General features: G+C 41.1%; 1 protein-coding gene across 5 annotated transcripts in view; it reads left to right on the top strand.

Moving 5' to 3' along the window:
• The window catches only part of TET3 (tet methylcytosine dioxygenase 3), a 109,425-nt gene that overhangs the window by 57,716 nt on the left and 35,716 nt on the right, over nt 1-15,993 (top strand). The window lies entirely within an intron of this gene.

The raw sequence follows: 15,993 nt of genomic DNA, 5'->3' as shown, positions 1-15,993 counted from the left end.
GGATCTTGGCGGGGCCCAGCGAGCCACGGTCGGGAGTTTGACTTGATCTCTGGTAATACATCGTGAGCTCCTGAGGGTTTTAAAGCAAGTGATGACCAGTCATCACCTTGTGCTTCTGAAAGACTATTCCGGCTTGTGGTGGGGAGGAAAGGCTGGCGGGGGAGCCTGTAAGAAAGGCATTGTTGTGAGCCAGGCAAGAAATAACAAGGGCCTGTACTGAGAGAGTAGGTGGGCAGAGGCTGCAGAGTGAGTGGCCTCTGAGGAGGGGGGGGCTATGGGGATGCAGACCGCTCAGGTCTCCGCCCTGGTGGTGGGGGGCACTGAGAACACGCGTGTGGAGAAGTGGTGAGTTCTGTTCGGACCGACTGAGTTTGAAGGGGCCGAGAGATTGGAGATCGGGCTCTGAGTTACGGGTTTGGATGAGGTTAGCATTCAGGCGATGGTTGAAGCCATGGTGTGGGTAAGGGCACTGAGGAATTGGGCCTGTTTCTGAGCCTTGTCTTCTGGAATAGAAGTAGGGCCCCGGGCCTCTGAGGACTGTTTCTGGGGATGTCAGCCGTCTCCAGGGAGGTCGTGGATGCCTCAGGAAACTCCAGGTCCACTCTAAGCTGTGGTCCTCTGCTACTTAGCAAGCATTCCGTAAAAGGTGCGTGTGTTTCAGGTGTTGGCAAAAAACACGATGCTGATGACGAGCATGTTGAATTCTTGTGATTTTATGATACACAAATAGGTCTTAGGAAAAGCCTGTCTTCTCTGCTTGTTTAAATACACTAATATCCGGTCAATTGTGTGATTTGTTGGGATGTTGTACCCCAGTTAGTAAGGAGAAGCTGGGCTGTCCCGTCCACTCCAGCTACCCCAGAATCCTGGGGTACAAGACAGTGGGGCCAGTGACAAAGAATCACTTGGGGGACAAGGAAAAGTTGGCCCCAGTGCTTCTCTCTGGGGGGAACAGATGTGCAGCATCCTGCCAAAGGCTCACAGACGTGCTCTGAGATTGTGGTTTCCACCGAGGGCTGACCCTCTTTGTTACCGGGTTTAATAATGATGTGACTCTGAATGCCCCTCAATTCCCACCATTTGGGAGAGACTTGTTCTGATCATAGGAGTTGGGGCCCCACTTTCTCTCTTTGTGTTTTTCTGTGTCTGGCCTATCTTCCTGTGTTTAGGGCCTCATTTGCTCTTTCTCCCCCTCCGGGGTAGGAAATATCCTTTTATAGGGCTGAGGACATAGTTGATGCATAATAAATATTTTAATCGTGGAATTCAATTATACAGATATTATGTTTGGTCAAGCTAGTTTTTTTTATTTAATTTGAATTTTAATCCCATCACTTCCTCGTGCAGGAAATGAAAGTGCTAATAGTACCCTTTCACCAGGGTTCATCTGAGGATTATGTTAGTTAATATGTATAAAGCCCTTAGGACTGTGACTGGCATGTAGGAAGAACTGTAAGAGTGCTTAGCTGTTACCAAGCCTATCAAGTGCAAAAAAGCAAGAAAAAGGCGTAAAAACATATGTATTATGAAGGGAGAAAAGCGTTGGCTCTTGCTTTATTCACCAGTCATTTATTGTTTACCTAGCCCAGTCCTAGTGACCAATAAGATAAAAATTAAGAGAAACGGTTCATCTTTGAAGGACTTTGTGGTTTGCTTGAAGAGACAGCACAAACGATGAAATATCCAGTCGCCCAGTCAGCAGGTATCTGCCAGGCGTCTGTGCTGTCATACGGAAGTCGTTGAACTGTCAGAGTGCTCTGAAATACCAGGCTTGGTTGTCACCACGGAGGGTAATGCTTTACTTAGGAAGCTGTTCAGAGCTGGGTTTTGAAAACTGTAATGAACACAGATGGGGAGAGGTGAGTAGGTAGCCACTCCAGACTGAGGAATGTATGAGCACCGTCTAGGAGCAGACATGAGCAAGCTCGCGTGAGGTAAGGCCACTAGCACACAGCGGACCCGAACCCTCAGTGTTCTCCTGAATTCCTTAGGCCAGAGGAGCCCCCTAGCAGAGGGGACCAGTCTCAGCTAGTGAGCAAAAGCACAGGCAGTAGACTGTCAGCATCAGAGAAACCCAGTGTGGCAATGCTGGCAACCTGTTGCCTTGGCAGGCAGGTGGATGGCAGGAACAGTGGGCAAGAGGTAAGGTGAGCCACCACCACCAATCATTTGTTGCTCCCATTTGTATTTTATTTATATGTGATACAGATAAAATATTTGTATGCTATCTAATGTAAACGAAGAATTAGAAGCAAACCCACCTAGTGTTGTTAAATGTTAAATTATGGGAAAACACTGAAGTGAAAACAGCAGACACAAAGAGTATTTAAATGATCAGCTCACCTAGGTTAAAAAAAATAGAGAAAAGACTGGAAGGAAATATACCACCAGTGGTTGTATCACTGTTCGGACTGTGGGTGACTTTTCCCTCATTATGTTTTCTGAATTTTCTCTAATGAAATGTGTATTTTATAATCAAGAAATATTTTTGAAAGTACCTCCTCCTGGAAGTAGCACAGAAGAGTGAAGAGTGATAATCTTGTGGCAGGAGACCACTTAGGAAGCTACTGAGAATAGCAATAACAACCACAACAATAGTAATAGAATATGAAACACTTGCCCTATTCCAGGCACTGTACCAAGTGCTTTGTAGTCACTACCTCATTTAATCCTCTGTAACATCTGTATGAGGCGGGTACTGTCAGTAGTTCCATTTGAGTGATGAAGAAAGCAAAATTAGATTCAGTGATTTACCCAAGTCATAGAGCTAGCGGATGGTAGAAGTGAGATTTGAACCTAGGCAGCTGGACCACCATGTCATACTGTGATTAAAGTTGTTTAGCTGAGAAATGAGTCCTTCTGAAACAGTGGTATTAGGCATGAAGAGGGCCGAAGAAGAAAGCATTCACTTGGAAACAGTTTCTGGAGGTGTTGAGGTTGTGTTAGGGAAAGCCTCCACGTCTGGACAGGTGCTTTCATCAACTGGTTTCATGAACTTGTCTTTGTGAACTCAGGCTCGGGCGGGACAAGGGTTAGGAACGACGCTTGTTCACTCTGGGATTAATGTTAGCTAGGAACCATCTCATATTCCAGAAACTCAGCCCCTCAACAGTGGTAGATAGAAAGGTGCAGATTGTAGGTCACTATAATGAAGAATTTTCCGTAGAAGCGACAGTGAAATTTGGAGATGCTGTTAAGCACGCGTAACAGGCGGTTTAAGTATGGAAACAACTTTATAAAAACATGGAAAGGTCTTATGGCAAAAGAAACCTAATATTCAAGCTCCATGGTGCTTTTTGGCAAATAAGCAATTTTGGCCAATGTGGGCATCACCAGGTAACCAAAACCTGCCAAACACCAAGAGCATTGTCTTACACTTGTATGAAGATTACAGGTGTTCTGAAGGTATGGATGGGATCCATATCTACTTGTTCTCTGAATCTTGAAATACTAGAATTAAAGGTACCCCCTGAGGCTTCAAAGAAATAAATTTAAAAGACATGAAAGGAAATGCTGTACTCCAAAAGGTAGTATGATACGTACAGGCTTGAGAAAACATAGCACAAGTTGAAGTTCTGCATTGAATTATTGGGAGAAGAGAGTGTTGATGCGTTCCTAATATGTAGGGGCACACATTGGAGATTCCCCTAACCACCACTTAACCTTCCTGTAACACTTGTGTCAGAGGCAGGATGATGAACTGCAATGCCTGTTGGCTACGCCCTCTATGTACTTTATCTATTCTCAGAAATGGGGACATTCACAGGGAGAGCCAGCTGAGGACAGGGAATGAGTCCAGATGATGTTTTAGTGGGAAGAGCATCCTTTGAGATCATCTGGTCATCATTTTATAAGATAAGGAAACAGGTCTGTGTTAACCTTCAAGTCTTGTCCTGATGTCTCTGAGGAGCAGTCCACAGGTAGCTGGAGACATTTAACCATAGCAAAAGCAATGAACTGAGACATAGATTTTAGAGGTTGTTTTCATAGGAATGCTGTATTTTTATCCAGTGGATCATCCTGCCCTAAAGAAGTAGCCAAAGGTGAATACAAGAAAAACATCTCCTTTGCCTGCCTGAAGCACGGTAAAAGTTTGGGTGAGGGAGGGATGTTGCCCAGCAGACGTGGCTGATAGCAGCACCCAGTGGGTGACTTCAGTATGAGCCACAGTTCTGAACAGGGGGACACAGAGACTGACCTCCGTTTACAGTAAAGTCTGTTTCCTATAGTTTTTATGAGAATGTATTTTCCTCCTTTGTATGCAGTTTGAGATGAATAGGAACTTCATGTCTTTTAAATATTTTTTTGGCAATAGAGTATTTGTATACCAGTATAAAGTGGGGAATAAGACTCTGGGTAGGAGGGTATCAGAAAGAACTTCCTGGATGAAGCGATGTCTTATGTGAGTTTTAAAGGATAAGCAGAAGTTTAATAGATTAATAGGGCGAAAGGAGAGTGTTCTAGGCAAAGGGACATGAAGATTATAGAGATGAAAAATACATGAAAAAACACATGAAGATGTGTAGGCGAGAAAACATGGAGAAATACAAGTAGTTCTGGTATGACTGGTGTGTTAGATGAAAGATTGGGAGTGGCTGGAGAGGAGAGTTTCAGGGCATGAGAGGATGATACCAAAGGCAGAGAGTTTGCAAGCACAGGCAAGAAATTATGTGTGCCTGAAGTAAGAATGACATTGAGTAGGAGGAAGGAGAGGAGGAGTGGATAAAAGAAAGAATGAGAGAAAGAACTAATTGGTTCAGTGACCTGTTGAATGTAGGAGTAAAGAAGAAGCAGTCACAGATGACTCCTGAGGTTCCAGGTTGGATGATTGGGTAGATGGTGGTGCCATTCACCAAGATTTGAAATACTGGCAGGGAAGCAAGTTTGGGTATATGACTTTGAGATGTCTGGGGGACCAGCAGGTGTGCATCCAGTTGGATCTGTGAATCAGAGGTTCTTCTGCAAACTGACGGTAGTTGAAGTCTCAGTTATAGACGGCTCACCAGGCTGACTACGTAGATCAAGAATGGAGGATACTGGGACTTCCCTGGTGGCGCAGTGGATGGTACTCCGTGCTCCCAGTGCAGGGGGCCCGGGTTCGATCCCTGGTCAGGGAACTAGATCCCACACCCATGCTGCAACTAGGAGTTCGCATGCCGCAACTAAGGAGCCTGCCTGCAGCAACTAAGACCCGGTGCAACCAAATAAATAAATATATAAAAAAAAAAAAAAAAGGAGGATACTATCTTTTAGGGTAGAGAATCTCAAACAGGAGGCCATGAGGGAAGTATGGAAGAGATGTGGGAAGAAACTGAGGAGAGGATAGGTTAGAACAAAGAGATAGTTTGGGAGAGCCAACAACATCACTACTGAAGAAGGGTCAATATTTAATGTCTTACGTGATTTGTTATTATATGCATACTAGTCTTTTCAGTTAAATCCCAGGTTCCTTAAGAACAGGGACTCAATGTTGTATTTCTAAAACATCTAAACTGGTGCTGATCATATGGTGGTGCTCTACATATTTTTTGGTCAACTGGTCAGCCTTATTCTACCTCCATATTAAATTCTACAAAGACGTCAGATAGGTTTGGGCATGATCTCCTTACCTTTAATCTTTGTCATCAGTGAGTAGTGTGCCCATTGGGTTTTTTTTTTATTATTTTAATTAACTTATTTATTTATTTATTTTCGGCTGCGTTGGGACTTCGTTGCTGCTTGCGGGCTTTCTCTAGTTGCGGCGAGTGGGGGCCACTCTTCATTGCGGTGGGCAGGCTTCTCATTGTGGTGGTTTCTCTTGTTGCAGAGCACAGGCTCTAGGCATGCGGGCTTCAGTAATCGTGCGCAGGCTCAGTAGTTGTGGTGCGCGGGCTCAGTACTTGTGGCTCACGGGCTCTAGAGCACAGGCTCAGTAGTTGTGGCGGACGGGCTTAGTTGCTCAGCGACATGTGGGATCTTCCTGGACCAGGGCTCGAACCTGTGTCCCCTGCATTGGCAGGCGGATTCTTAACCACTGCGCCACCAGGGAAGCCCGAGTGTGCCCATTGTTATGAAAGTCTTTCTGCTACCAGCAGACCCAGCGTGCTGCCCATGAACTCACAGGCAGATGACCTGAGATTTTAGTTTTAAAAAAGTTCACCTGGCACACCTGATCCAGGGTGGGGCCCAACCATCTGCCTGCCCACGGTGTGGATTTGTGATTGCCAGGAGGCAAAGTTCTAGCAGTCAGTTATTGACTTTCATGCAAGTGGAATTAGTTATATAAACTTAAGGTGTTTGGCTTTACGTCCACTAAAATTACATCAGGAAACTGGAGCATTATATAGGAAAAAGAAGATGGGTACAGTAAAACCTTTGTGTGATTTTGACACCTATGCATTAATTGTACACCAGTTATCAACCGTCTCTTTTTATCAATGTCATAAAGAAAAGAAATGCCTCAGCCTATACCTATACCTGGCTGTGAGGTTCCCCACTGGGAAAGTGTGGGTGCCCTAGTCTCTGTGTAGAGAGGTGGTAGAGAAGGTGGAGGGTTCATTTAGAAATTAAGGACCCCTCTTTCTGCTAGGTAGTAATGAGTAGTTTCTTGTGTTTAATATCTCTTGCTGATGGCACAAAGGATACATTTCATTCTCTCCCCAGCCTAGTGCAAAAGTGGAACAGATCATATTTTTCTATTTTGAGTATAAAATTAAGTGCACAGGGAAAAAAAAAAAAAAGCACCTAGAGCCACATAACCAGCATTTCCTCAAAAATTGGATCTTGTTCTCCTGAGCTCTACCCCAGAGCTTTCTACTATGTATTTTAGGAAAAAAACGTCACTTTCCTCACTGCTCAAAGAGAGACGTAAAAGAGATTTTACTTTAGGAAGAGTTGAGCCATTTCCTTGCCCTGTCACTTAACCTCTATGGAAAAGGAAGAAATAGTACACTGGGGAGTAAAAGGAAAAATGATGACTTAACAGTAAGATAGCAAAATACTCCTTTTCTGAAACCTGGTGAAAGGGACCAAGACAAACAAAAATGTAAGAGGAAATTTCATCAACTGAAATTTGAAAATGGCCCCAATCTTAAACTATGAATTCCAAGTGCTGTCTGCCAGCTAAAGATCAATCTGAATTGAAAACAGTGATGACATGAGGTATATACAACTCCCAGGGTTAGGAAAAACAATAGTGGAGGCTCAGAAGGACTCCCCAACTTGGAGAGATGGGCTGGAGACCACACATCTAGAAAGCCTGCACTTTGGAAAGTCTCCTTTTCCTGCTCTTCTCCAATTTCTGATGGGGTTAAGGTCTGGGGTGAGGATGGTTGGCTGGAGAATGTGAGAAGCCATCTTAGGAGCCAGCTTTGTAGCCAAGGGCCAACAGCACCAAACAAAGGCCATTGTGTAGAGAAAAATATTTGCTGAACCACCAAACAAAAATTCCGCAAACCATGGGGCTTTATTTTAACTTGATGTCTTGTCAGAGTGACCAGCCCACTCCCATATGAGGAAATAAACCAAAATCTTAGCATCAGGACAGAGCACAGCCCAAGCCTCCACACACAAACATACATACAGATTGAGAGGCATGGGCTCCAAAAAACAGAGGGCATATAGAGATGACATTTCCCAGCTGCAGCTGTCCACAGCCAGCCCCAGATCCTCATAGGCCGCTGAACTTTTGAACTAATAATTGAAACCTCTACAACATCTAATTCTCTAAGCTTAATTTCTAAGGGAAGAATTTGAGTAGTATCCAGGTAAATACAGAAGAATAGGGAGATTCTACACATTCTGCTTTTGGGCAAATGAGTCTAGACCAGTGGCTTTCAACGGAGTGCCGTTTTACCCCTCATCACCCCAGGAGACATTTGGCAATGTCTGAGGACATTTTTGGTTATCACACCAGTGTGGTTCTACTGGCATCTAGCGGACAGAGGCCAGGGATGCTGTTAAACGTTCTTCAATGCACAGGACGCCCCCCCTCCGCCCCCCCCCCCCACCGCCCCAATAAAGAATTATCTAGTCCAAAGTGTCAATAGTGCCAAGGGGGAGAAAGCCGGGAGCTAAACTCCATTGAAAGACCAATTAACAAGCAAACAAACAAAAAATTCAACGTGCAACCCATTCAGATTCTGTGGGGAAAAGTTAGAGGGATTAAATATAATATTCAAGTGAAGACTTACATTAGGAAAGACAAGAAGAGTTTGAACAACTAATTTATACCTTCAAGAAAGTTGCCTAAAATGTTCATTGTGAAACCAGAAATGAAAGATGAGGTCCTAGATTAAAGTGACAAAGAAGTCACAAGATGTATGGATTAAACTGCAGAAATGTGCCATTTCACAAAGCACTTCTAGTATACTAGAAGCTGCAAAAAGCAGAATCAGAGTCACAGAAAAAGCCAGTCAGTGAGGAAGAAGGACAGGCTTGAAAGACTGCTCCAAAGTAGAAGAAGAAGATAGAAATGAACATAATCAGAGTGGAGATAAGGGATACAGAAGAGAGGCAGGAGGGATCCTCCACAGATTCATTCTGTCGGGAATATTGGGAACATTTGCTGGTGTTTTCCAGCAAAGATCATGAAACAAATTGAACACAGGCAAGAGTCAAAGATAAAATAGAAAATGTTTTTTAAATGAAAGAAGATGAATAAAAATGGACAAATAATGATCTGGATGAACTTCAAGATGAATTCCAAGGATGAAGAATTCCCTACAAATAAATTAACCAAAAATTAAGTTGGTCATACATACTTGGATTTTTAAATTTTTTTTTTTTTTTTTACCATTTAAGATACACTTTTCGAAAACATTCTCTTAGGGACTTCCCTCATGGTCCAGTGGGTAAGACTCCGAGCTCCCACTGCAGGGGCCCGGGTTCAATCCCTGGTTGGGAAGCTGGATCCCGCATGCGTGCCGCAACGAAGATCCCACATGCTGCTGCAGCTAAGACCTGGCGCAGCCTAAATAAATAAATTAATTTAAAAAAAAAACATTTTTAATGTTTAATTTTTTAAAAGCATTCTCTTAATTGAAACACATATTGGAAGGTATATAAATTGTAAGCATACCTGGGAGATATTGTGGGTTTGGTTCCAGACCACTGCAATAAAGTGAATATCACATTAAAGCGAGTCCCATGGAATTTTTGGTTTCCCAGTGCTTTCAAAAGTTATGTTTGCACTATACTGTAGTCTGTTAGGGGTATAATAGCACTATATCTAAAAAAAAAAAACAAAAAAAGTACCTTAGTTTAAATACTTTATTGCTAAAAAATGCTAACTACATCTGAGACTTGAGTTGTAGTTTTTTTTGCAATAGTAACATCAAAGATCGCAGATTACCATAACAAATACAACAGTAATGAAAAAGTTTGAAATATTGTGAGAATTACCAAAACGTGACACAGAGGCATGAAGGGAAGCAAATGCTGTTGGAAAAATTGCACTGATAGACTTGCTTATCGCAGGTTTGTCAGAAAGCTTCAATTTGTAAAAAAACATAGTATCTGCAAAACACAATGAAATGACGTATGCCTGTACAGTTTTACAAAAAGCATGTACTTGTGTAACCACATCTAGATCAAGAAACAGAACTTTACCATCACATCAGAAACCTCCATATGCCCCCACCCAGTCACTTACACCTGACTCCCTAAAGCAGAGTATGGCCTGCAGACCGAGTCTGGTTAACATCTGTGAGCTAAAAACAAGTTTTTTATGTTTTTAAATTGTTTTTAAAAATCAAAAGAAGAATAGTATTTCATGACTCATGAAAATTATATGATGTTCAGATTTCAATGTCGAAGTTTCAGTGAAACACCATCACCCTCATTTGTTTATGTACTGTCTATGGCTGCTTTTGCTCTACATTAGCAAAGATGAACAGTTGCCACAGACACTGCATTCCCTGCAAAGCCTTAAGTGTTTGTCATCTGGCCCTTAACATAAAAAGTCTACTGACTCCTGTCCTAAGGTAAGCACTATTCTAATTTCTAACCACGTTGATGGGTTTGGGCTGTTCTTGAACTTCACATGTATGTATTTTATGTTCTGGCTTCTTTTGTTCAGTGTTGTATTTGTGAGGTTCATCTGTGTTGTGTAGCAATATTTGTAGTTCATGCATTCTCATTGCTATATAGTATTCCATTTTATAATATGAATATACCACCATTTATCCATTAGATTGTTGATGGTCTTTTGGATTGTTTCCAATTTGGGGTTATTATGAATCATGCTGCTATAAGACGTTCTTATATACATCCCTTGGTACATGTATGTACACACTTATATACTTCTATTGGGTGTATACCTAGGACTGAAATTGTATGTGTTCAGCTTTTAGTAGGTACTGCCCGTTTTCCAAAGTGGTTGTAGCCGTTTAAACTCCCACCAGCAGTACTCCACATCTAAACCAGCAAATGGTATCAAAAGGCTTTCTGCCATTGTGGTAGGTATATCATCACATCTCATTGTGGCTTTAATTTACCTTTCCCTGATGACTAATATATGTCCTCTTTTGTAGAGTTCAAGCCATTTGCCCATTTCTCTGTTGTGTTTCTGTCTTTTTCTTATTGATCAGTAATGTGAGTTCTTTGTTGGATATATGAATTGCAGTTCTCGGGATACTGAGATAAAATGTTTGGCTTAAGAGTTCTATGCCCAATAAAGTTGCCATTCATGTGTAAAGACCTCATAAAAACATTTCCAAATATATTAGAACTTAAATTTTCTGGAGGTGAATCAAATAAGTAACAGATGGGGGAAGCTGTACTGTGAAGGGGCTGGCAGTGAACGCTAAATGTATTATTTTTCTGAAACAGAAGGTAATGTATTTATTTATACTAGAACTTTGTTTTATATTAAATATCTCTTTTATAATGGGGGGGTGAAATATGTTCACAAGGATACCAACAAAAAGCAGGAGGTAAAGTGAGGGAAGAGGTGTGAGAAATTGTATAAGGGTGCTGACTTCTTTCTTTCCCACAGTACCATTAGCATTACTAAAAGCATACTATAGATTGGTGGGGCAGGGGGAAGTAAAAGAAAATACAAAATCTATTTAAAAAGATAGGAAAGAGGGCTTTCCCTAGTGGCGCAGTGGTTGAGAGTCCGCCTGCCGATGCAGGGGACACGGGTTCGTGCCCCGGTCCGGGAAGATCCCACATGCCGCGGAGCGGCTGGGCCCGTGAGCCGTGGCCGCTGAGCCTGCGCGTCCGGAGCCTGTGCTCCGCAACGGGAGAGGCCGCAACAGTGAGAGGCCCGCGTACCGCAAAAGAAAAAAAAAGGAAAGAAAACAAGGAGACATAAACATGGAAAATATAAAATGACAGAAGACCATGTGTATGTTACAGTATTAAGTATAAATAGGGTAAACTCATCTACTGGATTTGATTAATAGCACTAGACAGCACTAAGAACGTTAATAAACCTCATTTTACTATGGGAAAACAGAAGCATATATTTGTCACTGATTCAGAGCATATACTATATTCTATAGAACCTTACCCCAACCTTGCAGAGTATTGTCACCTGTCTGGCACTGTAACTAACTACAAGCCCATTGCCACACTAAAGATATATCTATAAAATGAGGATATATATATAATGATATATATCCTCATATATATGTAAATATATATACAATTTAGGAGAATTAAATTTGGGAATGTCTACTAGTTTTATAACTAAGCATATTAGGCTGTAAGTCCAGTTTCTTCCCATAGAATATCTTCTCCCCCGCACAGACATCTAATCAAGGAAAGGGAAATGCATGTATATGTGTATATATATATGTGTTATATATATATATAATCAGGGAAAGGGATGTAATTAAGAAAAACAAGACTTCTAAACAACTACTTGGGATGCCTAGTAAACAGCAAAAGGGAGAGAATGACTTTGGTATTGCTTGACACTTGGAGCTGTGTCTGCCCTTTGTGTGTTAGTGGCCTTCCCAGAGGAACCTGACCATCTATTATAATTTTCAGGTTAGCTTGGTTTTGGAGCTTCATATCTTTTCCCCTAGCTGCTAGGATAGAGTTGCCAAGATTTTCTTCTGAAAATCTCCTTTCTCTGCCTTTAACTGTAATTTTGAGTTTTTCTGATTTGGGACAGAAGGTAATCACCAAAAACTACATTATATTCTAGTTCCAGTGTGACACCCTACAGTCAATCCATTACTTTGACTTTTCTCCAGACAGTAGAAACTAGGAAAGAGCCCAGAAGTTCTGGCATATTCCTGTGTTCTATTTTCCATATAGGCTGTAGTATTCTAGCACCTGTAAAGAGATTTCAGACCACTACTTCCAACACCCATATTCTTACGTTCTCTCTCCCTACCCAAACCTTGGTCTCTTTCCCTCCCCCACTTCACATACATCCTTCTATAATCCTCTCTGTCTTATGGTTCAAAACAGTGCATATTTGGAGCAAGTAATTTTTAATCATTTAGTTGAAAAGGATGAAAACATTTAAGCATGGATAGGTTGAGGACTGTGCTAGGTACCTTACATATCATCTAATCCTCAACAGATCTAAAATATAGAAACATTACTTTCACTGCTCTAAAGCTCATAAGGGCTGTGTAACTTGGTCACAATCATACAATTTGTTTGGCAGAGCCTAGACAGCAGCTACATACTGAGTTCATATTATACACCAAATACTGCACTTGGCCCTTTATGTATTTTACACAAGAAGGTGTGAGGATTAGAGAGGCTGGGAAGATAACTCATCACAGTTGCCCAGGTCTCTGTAAAATCTATGTTCATTCTGCTGTGACATGGTAACAATAAAAATGTGATACACGCTCTGATATTTTTGTTGTATGAAAGGTGCTCTGGGAGTCCAGAGGGAAAAGGAGAAGTCCAGTAGGGTTTCACAGAAAAGGTGGCATTTAAACTAGGCCTTATGACATGAGTTTTTCCAAAGAAGGAAAGAAATAAAGGCACTGTGGTCAACGAGAAAACGTGTTTCAAGACACAGGAGTATTGCATGGCTGTGTAAAAGAAGCTGTGGTAGCTGTCGCAGGATGCAAGGCTGGGCAGTGTGCAGAGATGGCTCCTCGGGGGCCTTATGGACTGTGTTCTGGAATTTGGGTTCTGTCTCCTGTCTAGCATGGAGTCATCAGTGGGAACTGGTCTGATCAGATTTCTGTTTCGGAAGCATAACTGGTGGTATTAGGTAGGATGACCTCAGAGGGCTGAGACCAGTTAGGAGACCATGACAATAATACAAGGGGGGATGAAGAGTCTCCATGAGCAGAAACCATAAGTGATAGACAACTTGCATCAGTTCATCTACTGGGATGCACATACCGTTGCCAACCTTTTGTTTGCTTGTTTTAAACTAGGAATACAACTGAACTCATTTTCACAACATGGGTCTTAACTCTTACCCTTATTCTTAGTGTGGGTAATGACATATACACCTTTAGGCTTGCATATGTGTGTGTATATACTAATGTATATGTGATTGTGTGTGTATACTAGCTATAGCATATTACACATGCTATACTGAAATTTGCTTGTTTCCCCACTTAAAATATCTTGGAGGTTATTTTCTGGTCAGTAAATCTGAAGCTGCCAAACTCCTTTTGATAGCTGCTTAGTATTCCATTATATGGTTGTGCTATAATGTATTTATAATACATAATGTATTATGGACATTTAAGTTTCTGATACTTTGCCATTAAAAATGATGCAGTGAGGGACTTCCCTGGTGGCGCAGTGGTTAAGAATCCGCCTGCCAATGCAGGGGACACGGGTTTGAGCCCTGGTCCAGGAAGATCCCACGTGCCGAGGAGCAACTAAGCCCGCGAGCCACAGCCACTGAGCCCGCGTGCCACAACTACTGAAGCCCGCGCGCCTAGTGCCCGTGCTCCGCAACAAAGAGAAGCCACCGCGATGAGAAGCCTGCGCACCGTAACAAAGAGTAGCCCCCGCTCGACACAACTAGAGAAAGCCCGTGCGCTGCAATGAAGACCCAACACAGCCAAAAATAAATAAATAAATTTATTTTAAAAAAGATGCAGTGAGTATTCTTGTATATACAGTTATCACTTTGTACATATGCAAGTATATCCAAATTCCTAAAAATAAATGCTTAGAAGAATTTGACATTCTTTGAAATTACTGAGTCAAACAGATTGGGCATTTGTAATTTTAGTATATTGCTAAATTACTTTCCATACTGCCTGTTTTCCTGTACCCTCACCAACAGGAGGAGTTATCAGACTTTGATGGTGACTCATCTGAAAGGTAAAACTGGTACTTTATTGTACCTTTACATACGTTTGACCCATTTTCATTCCCTTTCAAAGAACCAGTTTTATCTTTTTTTCATTTATCTCTTGTATTATTGACCTTATTTAGCTGTAGGAGTTCTTGATCTGTTAAAGAGAGCAGTGTTTGTCTGGTGTGAGTTCCAGATATTTCTCCCCAGTATTTGCCTTTTGGCTTGACTTTTGGTAGTTATTACTATAAATTTTTCTTTAGTTATATTTATCAGAGTTTTTGGTGTGTGTGTGTTGGCTTCAGAATTTCATGTTATACTTAGAGAAGACCTTCCCACTTCTATGATTATTTTTAAAAACTCATCCATTGTTTTTCTTCTAGAACTTGTATAATTTAATTTTTTGTATTTAAATCTTTCAACCACTTGGAATGTATTTTGGGGTAAGTTATTAAGTGTGGAGCAAAATTTTTTCCTCAGTTGTTCCAACACCATGCATTGAAAAATTAATCTTTCCCCATTGACTGGAAATGCTATAAGGTATCTTCTTATATATGGGTCTTATCTACCCAACTAGGCCATACACTTTTTAAAGCCCCAATTAGTTTTGTCCTTCTCGCTTTCCCCATAAAACTGAGCGTGATGTTCTGCATAGAACAGGTATGACATTAATTTTTTACCTTTTAAAAATTGTGAACTCCGTATATAGGCAAGTACACAAAGCATTCATGTACAGTTTAATGAAAATTTATAAAATGAACACCTGTGTAACCATCACCTAAATCAAAAAGTAGGCCCTTTCCAGTTCCCCAGAAGTCCCCTGTATACCTTTCCCAATCACATTCCTCTCCCGTCCCGCAGAGGCGACCACTCTCTTGACTTGTGACAATGATTTCCTTGTATTTCTTTAAGATTGAGCTGTATGAAATTGCTATTTTTGTAGGCAAAAAATCATTTTTTTTATATTTTATATTTCAATTTAATAATTTTACCACCTATGTATGGATCTCTAAACAGTATAGTTTTGTTGAACCTGGTTTTGAATGTCACTTAGATATAATCTTACTGTATTCTGTGCTGTGCTTCTTTCACTAACTATGGTGGTATAGTATTCAACCATGTTGTTGCAGTTTGTCAGTTCTCATTGCTGGATATATGCCATTATATGATTCTACTGTGTTTTATTTATCCATTCCACTGTTGCTGGATTATGGGTTGTTTCCCATTTTGACTACTGCAAATATGTTGCTGTGAAAATCCTTGTACATTTTTTGATGCATGTGGCCAAGATTTCCTCTAGGACAGGATCAGCAAATTAGGGTCCCCTGCATAGTTTCTTGTTTTTGCTTGTTCGTTTTATTAACTTCTTACTACAAAATAATTTTACATTTATAGAGGAGTTGCAGAGTTGGCACAGAGAGTCCCTGTATGCCCTTTATCCAGCATCCCATAATATAAACATCTTACATATTTATGGTGCATTTAAAACAGACGTTAATGTTGGCACAATACTATTAACTATAGACTCTTTGGATTTCGTCAGTTTTTCCACTAAAGTCCTTTTTCTGTTATAGGACCCATTGTAGGATAACACATCGCGTTTAGTTGTATGTCTCCCTAGACACGAAACAAATTTACGCACTGTAGTACAGTATTTGTGTAAAGTTCTTTTTGTTTGTAGCCTTATGGTATCCAGTCAATGTAGTATTTTCCAGAGTTACTGTTACATCGTCTTTTGAGTCTCATTTCTTTCACTTAGAAAAATTCATTTA

This window comes from Monodon monoceros, unplaced genomic scaffold (assembly GCF_005190385.1).
Source record: "Monodon monoceros isolate NGI ecotype Baffin Bay Population unplaced genomic scaffold, NGI_Narwhal_1 Super_Scaffold_19, whole genome shotgun sequence".
In the NCBI taxonomy this organism is placed as follows: Eukaryota; Metazoa; Chordata; class Mammalia; order Artiodactyla; family Monodontidae; genus Monodon; species Monodon monoceros.
The sequence above is the reverse complement of the archived record's forward strand: the minus strand, read 5'-3'. Positions and strand labels throughout refer to the sequence as shown.